At 40.2% G+C, this 11,982-nt stretch overlaps 1 long non-coding RNA gene across 1 annotated transcript; it reads right to left on the bottom strand.

Annotated features, from left to right (window-relative positions):
• Nucleotides 1-1,212: 1,212 nt before the first annotated feature.
• Nucleotides 1,213-10,259, bottom strand: LOC123380073. Its single transcript, XR_006585308.1, has 3 exons — nucleotides 9,607-10,259; nucleotides 8,585-8,664; nucleotides 1,213-1,693 (listed from the first exon to the last, which is right to left on the bottom strand). It is a non-coding gene; the product is annotated as an uncharacterized LOC123380073 (long non-coding RNA).
• Between the last annotated feature and the right edge of the window lie 1,723 nt (nucleotides 10,260-11,982).

Below are 11,982 nucleotides of genomic sequence, written 5' to 3'. Positions count from 1 at the left end.
GAGGGGTCTTCTGATTACCTACAGTTTTCTTAAAGAGAACTTACTCTGTGACAGCTAGTGGGACTACAGGACTCATCAAAGACCGTCTCCCTAGCCTCCCCCACCTCCTTTTCCAACTTCATGAAATTAATCGACTAAAGATGACTGTTGCTCAGAATTCCTGATTTCTGATTCAATCTCTTCACCCTATTTCATCTTCTTAAGCCCCTAGACTCAAAAAACATACAGTTCAGTAGTCCTCTTCCCGTTTTTCTTGAGAAACTTTATCCAGCTGTAGCTCAAGACTCATCACAGCTTCCATCTCTTTAACTGTACTGAGAAGTCATTTATCGCTCTGCCAAATAAAACAGCCTTGGTATACTGTATATTGCCAATACATTCAGGTATTAGGCTCTCATACATTAAATTATAGAAAAATATTAAACATAACATAAAACAAGATAATAGCGTGAGTCCCAAATTTCAGATGTCTTCACCAATCCAGTTACTGAAAGTTTTGCTTATGACGTATGGATTCTGCCAGTATCCCAAGATTCCCACCGTTACATGATGGTATATATTCATTTCAGCTTTATTATGCATATACATTTTCCATCTAAACACTGGTGTCATTGATAGATTTTTAGTTTTCTGTCAAAATAATATGGATATCTTTCCTTAGCAATAAATGCACTATACTTCTATAAAAATTATTCTCTTTAAAAGAACTGAACCAGTAATATTAACTATGGATTTGGGGTGATTATGATGAGTCAATGTAGATTCATCATTTGTAACAAATGTACTATTGTGGGAACTTGGAATGCAAAGTCCAAGAAAGAATTCTTGAAACGTGTGGTACAATTTAGGAAGTTTATTTAAGTAGCTGGGGGTCAGGACCCATGGGCAGAAAAATCTGCACTTTTGCTCTATGAAGTTGGTGGTTATATGCTTAGTGCTCAAGGGGGAGGGGATGTACATAGAGTGTTAAATCATAAATGTTTTCTTTGAGGGGCGCCTGGATGGTTCAGTCGGTTAAGCGTCCGACTTCAGCTCAGGTCACGATCTCGCGGTCCTGAGTTCGAGCCTCACGTTGGGCTCTGTGCTGACTGGCTCAGAGCCTGGAGCCTGCTTCAGATTCTGTGTGTGTGTCTCTCTCTCTGCCCCTCCCCCACTCGCACAGTCTGTGTGTGTGTGTGTGTGTGTGTGTGTGTGTCTCAAAAATAAAGATTAAAAAAAAATTTTTTTTTAATGTTTTCTTTAAATTTCTACTCCTAAAACTACTTTCCCAAGATTTCTCTGGTACTTATCATTCAGCTCAATATTAACTAATGGTGAGATGTACAGGCAGTCATGAAACCCTTTAAGAATGTAGCAACCAGCATGTATTTGATCCTTATCAAAACTATGCAGGCTGTAGGTGAGCCTACTGGCCTAAAGGTGAACATTTTTCTGCTTCTATCCCTCATTTCTCCCCTTAACAATTTTGGTCCTTAAATCTTTAAGGTTGTTGAAGGGTGAAGGGCTCATCTTCTGAACTTCTTCAAGCTGACAGAAAAAGATGGTTGTAGAGATGTCCCTATAGACTGAAATTGGTCACTATCTGTTTCTACAAGTAGATTACAGAAGGCCACTGCTGTAGAGTCCACAGTGAACATCCAGGCAGTAGTAAGCTGTCAGCTGGGTGAAGGAGTCAGGAATTGCTTGCTTGTATCTTGACAATAGGACAGAACAAAGCAAATGAGACAATGCATTAGTATTAATATTATAATGAAAATAAGAGCAATGAGAAGACCATTTGGCATAGACCACAGTCCACTTCCTGACCAGGAATATAACCAGTCATTAAGTGGCAATGTAGAGTCTTCAGAAGGAATAGTTTGACTATTGATATCAGTAAGTAATCCTGTTATATTTTTGTTAAAATCTGGAACATAGACACAACATTCCACTTTAATAATGCCATTCATTCCTCCTTGTGCTGCTCTTAAGACATTTAATACCATTCTATTTTGTAGAATTGCTTTACATATTTGAGTTTAGTGTTTAATAATGTAATGCTATTTTGAGAATCATTTGAGGCCTTAATTGTGTATTTATCAAGGGCCTCTGTGTGCCATCTTCTAAACCTACTGATGGAAGAAAAATAGATGTCAGATGCTCATGCCAATGGAACATGGATCTTTTCCATCGTTGCTTTAAATATGGAAGATTAGCTGGACTTATGACAGTCCTAGTGCTATGGCCGTGCATCCGGGCATAACCTATAGTACATCTTCCAGTCCAGCCTGGTGGAAGCCAGGGCCACAAATTTGGGTCACATAACCACTGATATCCATTGTGTTTCATTAGGTGCAAGCTATCTGATGCCTGGTTGCCTTGTCTAATCAGTAGCAAACCAAAACATTGCCTATAAAATAATGGTATGGTTACAGACTTCTTGGGGGGAGACGTTCCATTTGGCAAGTACTATTGGACCATGAATCAGGGGTATGGTTTTTCTGTTCCCATCATAAAAGGGCCTTTTGGCTTAGTTGTCCTATCATAGGAGTAAACTACATATATCTATCCCATATTTGATATAATCCTTCCAGGGTGTATCAATAAGAAGGACTATGTAGTCAAGAAATTTGTTTCCATGAGCCTATTTGTGGGTTGGAATATTCAGTTAAAATTTTGAGAGTTTGAGGATAAGAGAAAGGCCTCCAATGGCTCAGAGAGTCCCATGTAACATTTATCATAGGCCAACAAGAAACATTCTTTTTAGTAATAGAAACATGCCTATATGTGCTGGTATGGGGGTGACTTCTTGGGTGTGGTTAAAGATGACCACTGTATGCTTTGCAAGAGGCTCTGCTTGTACTTTTACATCAATAGAGGTGGCTCCTGGGACAAATAAGACTAAGGGATAAAACCATTAAGAAGCCTTCTTTGCCTGGTGTCTAGCCTTAATATCCTAATTACAAGGAATTGCTGGCAAGTGGGAGATGACTTGTCCCAGGAGATAAGGGCATCCCCAAGTGCATTCTCCAATCCAATTATAAGGAAGGTGGGGGCCATCCATTATCTCCGCAAGTTCGTAGTTAACTCCATGGAGTGGGGTATGCTCTGACTTTTAAGGAGCAATTTTGTTATTCCAGCCACATAGAATTGATCAAGGTGATAGCTGAGTTACTCATTTGTTGGGGAGTCCATCCCATTGTCCATCTGTTTAAATAGTCATATGCCCATGATGTCCCTTTTATTATCTCCAAAGAGTAATAAGCAGAAAGATTATATATGAGTTATTATGGCCATCGGTCTGAAATTCTCAAGTAGTCCAGCTTAGGCAAACAACAAACATTTAAAGAGAATTAATCAAACCTAGAATCTAACATCCATAAGGATGCATTATTGAAAGATAATATTTCTAAATTCACCCTTATTTCTAGAGAGGGCAAAATCAAGACTAATTCATTTGTAAAACAAGTCCAGTTATAACAAGGTTGGCCTGATTATTTACACAAGCTGAGCAACAATGGCGATTGATCACACAGATTCTTTAAAATCTGCTTTGCTAGGACTTTATATAAGGAATCCTTTTTTGTTATTATTATTAATTTATTTTGAGAGAGAGAGCTCATGGGTGGGGTAGCGGCAAAGAGATTGGGGGAGAGAGAGAATCCCAAGCAGGCTCCACACTGTCAGCAGGGAGCCTGATGGGGGGGGCTCAATCCCATGAACTGTGAGATCATGACCTGACTCAAAAGCAAGAGTCAAACTTTTAACTGACTAAACCACCCAGGTGCCCCTATAAGGAATCTTTAGATTAAACTTTTAATAGCCTCTTGAGGCCAGAGCCAAGCTAAATATTTGCCATCAGACTTTCCTGCAATACCTATAGATTTGGGTGTATCCCTCTTCTCAAGGTCCTCAAAATATCCTGAGGTTTCTTGCACCAGGCAGGAAGTAACATTCTCTACTCACCTGTTAAGGTTGCTGGGAACTCTGTAAGCAAGGCATCAGGCTAACATTCTCAAGGAGCTTTATTGGCTCCATAAATTCAGCATTAATTCCTTAGAGCTGTCTGGTCATACCTCAGTCTCTGCATGTCTTTCTCAAATATGACATTCCAGTCAAAGCCTTGGTAATCTAACCAATGTTTCCAGTGGTGTACTATTACAAGAAGAATAGATGCTTATTCAATGTACAAAAATAATTATAATTGCCGTGGAAGAAAGAATACTCAGTTTCTGAATTCTAGAAGGTTCAGGTAGGGAAAAAAAATTAAATGCTTCCATTTGTCCATAATGGAATATTTTATCATCTTTCTCAGTTCATTCAGTCCTATGTTATTAATTTTTGCTCAGTTTGAATGCAACTTTCCCGTTACTTCTGGAAATTCTTACCCAGTTCAGTTTTATGATTTTACAGGTATCAAAAACCTGTATTTGTCAAAAGTCCTTTTTATGAATCTCCTTGAAGACAAAACAGATTTTGCAAGTGCATCAGAACAATAACCATAAATGACCAAAAAACAAACACACAAACAACTCAGAAATGGACACGGTTAAAGATCTGATATGAGAGCTCATTTGAAAAGGAAATCCGGTTATTTCTGTAATGCACGTTTCAATAATTCAAGTAATGACCTTATACCAGCCGATATTAAAACTTCAGGAATTTCATATATTTTCTAGAATAGTTGGAGCAACAACCGAAGACTAATTATTATTGGTTTGACAGTGCTTTCCAAGTAACTTAACATACCAAATAAACAAGCCTATTTAGTAAAAAAGACTTCATTTACAATTCAAATCTGAGGGGATTTTGTTAAAAACCTCAGAAAGTTTTAAAGCGAATGCCTCAATTGGATTATAGATCATTAAAAATCCAATATTTACATTTAACCAAGGTGGCAATAAGGGATTCTACAAAAGATTATACAATTGTTAGTAAAACTTAACTCCTTTAACATTGAGAAGTTTTAACTTTCTTAAGTAATCAAAGACCTAAAAAGGCAAAACATAGAAGTTTGGTTTTCTGGGCAGATGAAGTAAAGAGAAGAAAAAACTTTGTTTACATATCCTTATCAAGAGCAGTCCAACAATCTAAGAAAACTCTCATTTTATTTTTTTTATTTAAAAAAAATGTGTTTAATGTTTACTTTTGGGAGAGAGACAGAGTGTGAGCAGGGGAGGAGCAGAGAGAGAGGAGACACAGAATCCAAAGCAGGCTCCAGGCTCTGAGCTGTCAGCACAGAGCCCGATATGGGGCTCGAACTCACAAACTGCAAGGTCATGACCTGAACTGAAGCTGGATGCTTAACCAACTGAGCCACCCAGGAGCTCTGAAAACGGTCATTTTAACAGAGAGAGGAAAGCAGAATTTCAATCCTACACCAGTATACTTTTAAAATCCATTCATTTCAACCTTAGTACTGACCACATATAAAATTCTTTTCCAAAGATTTCTCTTACAAACTTTCTACGACTTCCTTTTTCATTCAGATTTCGTCCTAAGTATTTCCTATGTCCTATGTATTTCCACTCCTTTTGTCTTTCTTATTAAAAACACATCTTTTCTTGCACAGAGATGCTTCTCTTACTTCCATCAGTCTTCATGACATTTAGCAGAATTTTAACTCTTAGAAATTTTAGTGTCCAGTGAAAATTAAGTAGTAACCAATTGCAAACTGCTATACCAGAATTCTTTAGATATGAAATTTGTAAATATATTTCATAATTTCTTAAAACATGTTCTTCCATACTATGATCTCTCAATAAAGCATAAAGTACGTTTACCAACAGACCCAAGTATCCTCAGTTTCTCTGCAATAAGAAGCTAAAAGCAGACAAACCTACAATCAGTAACCAATACTTTAGTATTCTGTCTTATTTGGAAAAGACTTAGATATCCAATGAGTTTAACCCAATTTGTCATCTAACTTAAACAAACTTTAAAGTTCCAAGTTCCCAAATATTTTGACAGCTATTTTATTTTATTTTTTTTAACATTTATTTATTTTTGAGACAGAGAGAGACAGAGCATGAACGGGGGAGGGTCAGAGAGAGGGAGACACAGAATCTGAAACAGTCTCCAGGCTCTGAGCTGTCAGCACAGAGCCCGACGCGGGGCTCGAACTCACGGACCGCGAGATCATGACCTGAGCTGAAGTCGGACGCTTAACCGACTGAACCACCCAGGCGCCCCTGACAGCTATTTTAACGATTACCCATGAGAACTTCGAGACACACAAATTTAGCTATCGTAGTAAGCCATCTTTTCCTGACAGATTGCAACAGACATAACATGAGCTTATTTGCACTTTAGTAAGCCTTGGTAGGATAAAAGTTTTACATTTAATGCTGGTAACTCTAAAGACATGTCTATCTTAATTAAACTAACAAATTTAAATTAGGTTACTATGTTGCACCTGGGGCCAGCTAAAAGTTAATCAATTTGTTCCTCACTATGAATTTTCACCTGGGGCACCAGTAGGGAAATGAAGTGGGCAGTTTAAGTGCAGGGAGGGGTGCTCTCTGTTCCTTGATAGCGAGGGTAGGGGAGCAGGAGCCATTGGCACGGGAGGCCTGGGGATGGTATAGGAGCAGGTTATGCAAGCCCCGTGCCTGATGGTGTAGAAATGGGGGGAGGGGGAGGGGCTGCAGAAGAAGTGAGGTTAGGCCAGGAAGGCTGGAGGTGGGGAGGTGGATAAAAGCCCTGGGGGGGGGGGGGGGTCAAGAAAGAGGACCCATGGTCCTAAAGCTTGTCAGCTTGGACAGATGAACAGACACACGTTTTCTTTCCACACACAAAAAGTGAAAATAAGCAGTCCATGCCAGGCTGGAGAAGACAGGGAACCTCCAGGAAACGAACAGAGATTCAGCATCTGCTTGGGAATATTCCTTAAAGTCCCTGTCCCGAGGTAGACTAACCAGACATTCGACTCCAATTATTATAGCCATTAGCCTGGGAAATAGAGGAGGCAGGAAACCCCACGTATATCAAGAGTCAGGCAACATTCATCCAGTCCTCTCAAGATATATTCCAGATTTGACACACAAAAGAAGCAAACAAAGAGGAGATGAGTGATTCGGCAAAAACAGAGGGAGGCAGGTACAGGATCTTAGCAGCAACCTGGGCAGGGGGTGGGACACAGAGAGAACAGGACAGAACACAGAGAAGGTGGCAGATTAACAGAAGTAGAAGGGCCTGAGGCAGCTGAGCTGATGGTGGCTTCAGGGCGGGAGGGTCATATCCATATCCCTAAGGATAAGGGAGTATCCTTAGGCCCCCTAGAGGACTATGGACAGATCAAGGTTTTGGTACAGGGCCATAAAGACCTGACCATATGGGATTTCAGACCGTTTTCCCTGACACCTACAAAAAAAGGTCCCATTGGTAAATAGTATTGAAATTTAAGGACCCATTAATGGGCCATTTTTCATCATCCTCCAGAGAATATTGAGGCCAGGCATTATTACAAAAGAAGATGGGAACTTCTTCTTTAAATCCTGTTGTCCAACTTGACTCCAATGTGTTAGGAGACGGCCCAAAGGGGAATTGAAATTGAGGAAGTTGATCCCATAGTCAATTCCTACAAAACTAGGAGAGTACGTCAACTAAGTAGGAGTCCATTACCAAAATCCCCCTCAGCTTCTGACTGGATCCCATTAGGAATATTGCCAAAGGTCCTGGGGTTCCAAGTGGTGGGAGGCATCCCTCTTTCTCAACTACTCTGATAACTTTGTACTACATGAGAAGGGATGTCGACCTCCCTTCACTTCCCCTTTGCATTCTAGACTACCATGGGTGCCAGTGAATGGACTGAAACTATGTAGAGACTGGGGCTGCCTCTTTCCATTTTGGGGGAGTTGATATATTTGATGACCAATAATAATATCCTTTGTAAGCCTCTAGATCTAGTACTAATGGATGGGGTAAAGGTCCTGGACTTTGCCAAGAAGGGGCAGCTATTTTACATCATATTAAGTTATCCTGTATCTAAGCTAGAAGTACTTTCAATCTAGAGAGCAGGATCAAGAACGCCAAACAACCCATGGGTAAGGACAAATGAGAGACATGGAAAAAAACAAAAGTATGGAACTTCTATCTAATCCAGGCTTTATCCATGATCCATGAGCTTTATCCATGATCCAGTCCCAAGGGAGCAGTCCCCTATTGGGTGAGTGTCCCAACTGGGTAATAGTTCTGGCCAATCCTTTTTGGGAAGCATGCAGTCAGACCTATCTCGGATTTTATGCTCATCGAGTTATTTAGGAGGAAACCTTACACAGAAGTCTTGAGATAGGTGGACATCCTAATGACACATGTGGCTGTCCTGTGCCTGACAAGAATACATGCATTAAAAGAACAGAAAAAAAAAACCAAGGAGAATCTGCTTTCTGAGCTTAGCGCTGTTAAGGGCTGAGGTAATAGTCAGGAAGCAAGAGTCCATTCCTCCCCACAGTGTGGCCACAGGCAAGAGGTTCTCTCTTGAGCACTCAAACAAGACATGTTCCAAAGGGTCAAACTATTCAGGACATCTCTGATAAAGAAAAAAAAAAAAAAAAAAAAAAAAAAAACAGTAAGGAAACAAAGACTGGGGGTAAAGAAGACTTACCAAGTTGCACTGATGCTCTTGGAGTCACCCCGTTGTCCCCATACGGGCCACCAAAAATACCGTGGGATTGTGGAGCACAACTGCCAAGAAAGAATTGTTAAGACATTGTATGGTGCACCTTAGTAAGTTTATTGACGTAGCACAGGGACAGGACCTGTGGCTACAGGTCAGCCAACCGGGCTAAAGGTGAACGTTTTTCTGCTTCTATCTCTCATCACTAACACTGTGGTGGAGGATGTTGGTAATGGTGGAGGCTATGTATGGTAGGTGTGGTGCAGGAAATATACAAGAAATCTCTGTACCTTCCCCTCAATTCTGCTGTGAACCTAAACTCTACGGATAACAGTCTTGATCAAATTTTTTTTTTAATTTTTAGTGTCATTATCTCTAGAATTAGTTACTGTGACTAAATAGTGCTTTGAGCTACTCAATTTTCCACCTGTGTCTTTCCCTCTACCTCCTTACCTGAAAAGAATTCTACAGCAAGAGAGAAGGAGCTCTTATTAGACTTAACTGGCTTCTGTTTTCCAAAGAGTCTCAGCCCATTGAGGAAAATAACGTATAAGGGAAGAGGCTGAATGTTTGGGAGAAGCAGAAAGAAGTCTGACAGCCACTTTAAACTACAGATTACTCAGGTCCTAATAAAGAAGCTATTGCACCTAACTAAAAGGGCTACATCCATTTCTGCAGGGAGACTGGCTTAGAGGCCCACGGGTTCCCAACCCTGCCAAAGATTTCTGTAACTCAGCACGGCCGGGAAGTGGCAGAGAGCTTTAGGAGCCAAACAATGGCAGCCTCAGCAGTGACAGTCAACTTGCCATACCCGGGCTTGTGAGCTGTGCCCCGTGCACTCTACACTATGTTGGCCTGCAAAGGTTGGATAGAAGGAAACATTCAGATGCAGAAGTACATACTTAAAATCCATAAGCTGAAAAATCTGAGGTGATAAAGTGCTCACCTACCAAAAAAAAGGGAGGGAGGGAGAAAGTTGAGCTTCTTTGGGTCTCTGCCTATATACTTACATCAATCTCCTTTTGACAGAATACAGGAAAAGGATCAAAGATGGTAAATTTGTGCCATTATTAACAGGTTATCTGAAGAGGAAGCGACGAAACATGAACTTTATGTGAATCTTTGGTGCTCAAGTTAAGGTTCCCTGCTCAGACATGCTCGGTCTCAAGCACCAAAAGAGAAGGCCGCAGTCACAGAGAAGTGCCCTACAGGCGAGCTCAAACGCTTTCTGATTTGGGATCTTAATAGCTACAGAATTTAAACAGCCCCCTGTTGTCTCCCATTGCATTGCCCTCATCAGTGGTATAATAAAGACAACCTGTGATTTCCCAACGTCGGGAGGCACCTGTGGTTCGTCTCTAGGCCTTCAAGGAAAGCACAGCAGCAGCTGGTACCGTGATTACAGCGGCAGCGCATTGAGGACAAGAGTGAGGAGGGTTTCCTAACAGTCCAGAGAAGTTCACGTTAGCTGCAAAACCTCATTTTCAGAGGAAAAAAAATCTACCAACCATGTGGGCATCGTTTTCATGATGGCCTTAATGCTGAGTTTGAGCCCAAAGTTGATACTACTACCTAAAAAGATATTACCTATGCAATTTTAAACACTCAGACATAGAATTTATTTTCACACAGCCCTTTCCAGCTGTATCTCTAATTAATCCTAATTAGTCTCCCTTTCATTTACTTTTTATCATTAAGAATCATTTTATTTCAGCGGTGCCCAGGTGGCCCAATCAGTTAAGTGTCTGACTACTGTTTTCTGCTCAGGTCATGATCTCAAGGTTCGTGAGATCAAGAGCCTGCTTGGGATTCTCTCTCTCCCTCTGTCTTTGACCCTTCCCCTCTCATGTTTTTTCTCTCTCAAAATAAATAAACTTAAAAAATAAAAGAAGAATTTTATTTCAAATTCCACCTTTTGGGGGCCATCAGCTTTCAAAAAATTGAGATATAATTGATACAGAACATATATTAGTTTCAGGTGTACAATATAATGATTTAATATTTGTACATATTGCAAAATGATCACTGCAATAAGTTAACATCCATCACCACGCAGTTACGATTTTTTTCTTACGATGTGAATTTTTTTTATTTTTTTATTTTATTTTATTTTTTAATGTTTATTTATTTTTGAGACAGAGAGAGACAGAGCATGAACAGAGGAGGGTCAGAGAGAGAGGGAGACACAGAATCCAAAGCAGGCTCCAGGCTCTGAGCTGTCAGCACAGAGCCGACACGGGGCTCGAACTCACGGACCGCGAGATCGTGACCTGAGCTGAAGTCGGACGCTCAACCGACTGAGCCACCCAGGCGCCCCACGATGTGAATTTTTAAGATCTACTCTCTTAGCAACTTTTAAATACACAATAGAGTATTATTAGCTATAGTCACCATGCTGTATGTTACATCCCCAGGACTTACTTGTTTTATAAACTGGAAGTTTGTACCTTTTGACTCTCTTCACCCATTTTGCACCCCCCCATCCCCCCGCCAACCTTCTACTTCTGGCAACAACCCACCTATTCTCTGTATCTATAAGTTTGGCATTTTCAAGGGGATTGTTTGTGTTTTGGGGAGGGAGGGGAGTTAGATTCCACATGTAAGTGAGATCTTTCAGTATTTGTCTTTCTCCACTGACTTATTTCACTTAGCATGATGCCCTCAAGATCCATGTATTTTGTCTCAAATGGCAAGATTTCCTTCTTTTTTATAGCTGAATAATACTCCATTATATATTTATCTATCTCATAACATCTTTAGCCATTATCCACCAACGGGTACTTAGTTTGCAACCATACCTTGGCTATTGTAAAAAATGCTGCAATGAACATGGGGTACAGATACCTTTTTGAAATGGTGTTTGTTTTCTTCACATAGATACCCAGAAGTGGACCATATGCCACTAACTTTTCTTAAATGCTCAACTTAACCTTCAAGGGTGTCTGTAACCTTACATAAATTTGGGAATCTCTTAATTTAGGCACCTTTCTAGGACATTCTGTTTGTAATTGTTATGCCATCATCACATTTATTTTCATTATCCAAACTTCTTTAATTTTAAGAATGTTTTCCTGTAACTCATTCATAGAATTTTAATTTTGATTTTGCTTCAGTCTTGTATGATTCTCTAATTTCATCAAACTAATTTTTATTATTTGCCTAATAAATGTACAGCATGCAAGACGCTAAGAACACAGGTCCTATTTGCCTAAACAAGCTAATCCACAGATATAGTAGAGTTAAATGTAGTATCAGATAAACTGTAATGTACAGCAATCATCCAAGGGGCCCAGACCTGATGCTGCAGAACGCCCAGATTGCTGGTGACTGGTGACCAGGTAGTTGGAGCTGCACGTATGGGATCCAGAGAGAGGTTTCTACAGTAG

Source organism: Felis catus, chromosome C2 (assembly GCF_018350175.1).
Source record: "Felis catus isolate Fca126 chromosome C2, F.catus_Fca126_mat1.0, whole genome shotgun sequence".
NCBI lineage: Eukaryota > Metazoa > Chordata > Mammalia > Carnivora > Felidae > Felis > Felis catus.
Note: the sequence above shows the minus strand (reverse complement) of the source record. Positions and strands in the feature narration are given on the sequence as shown.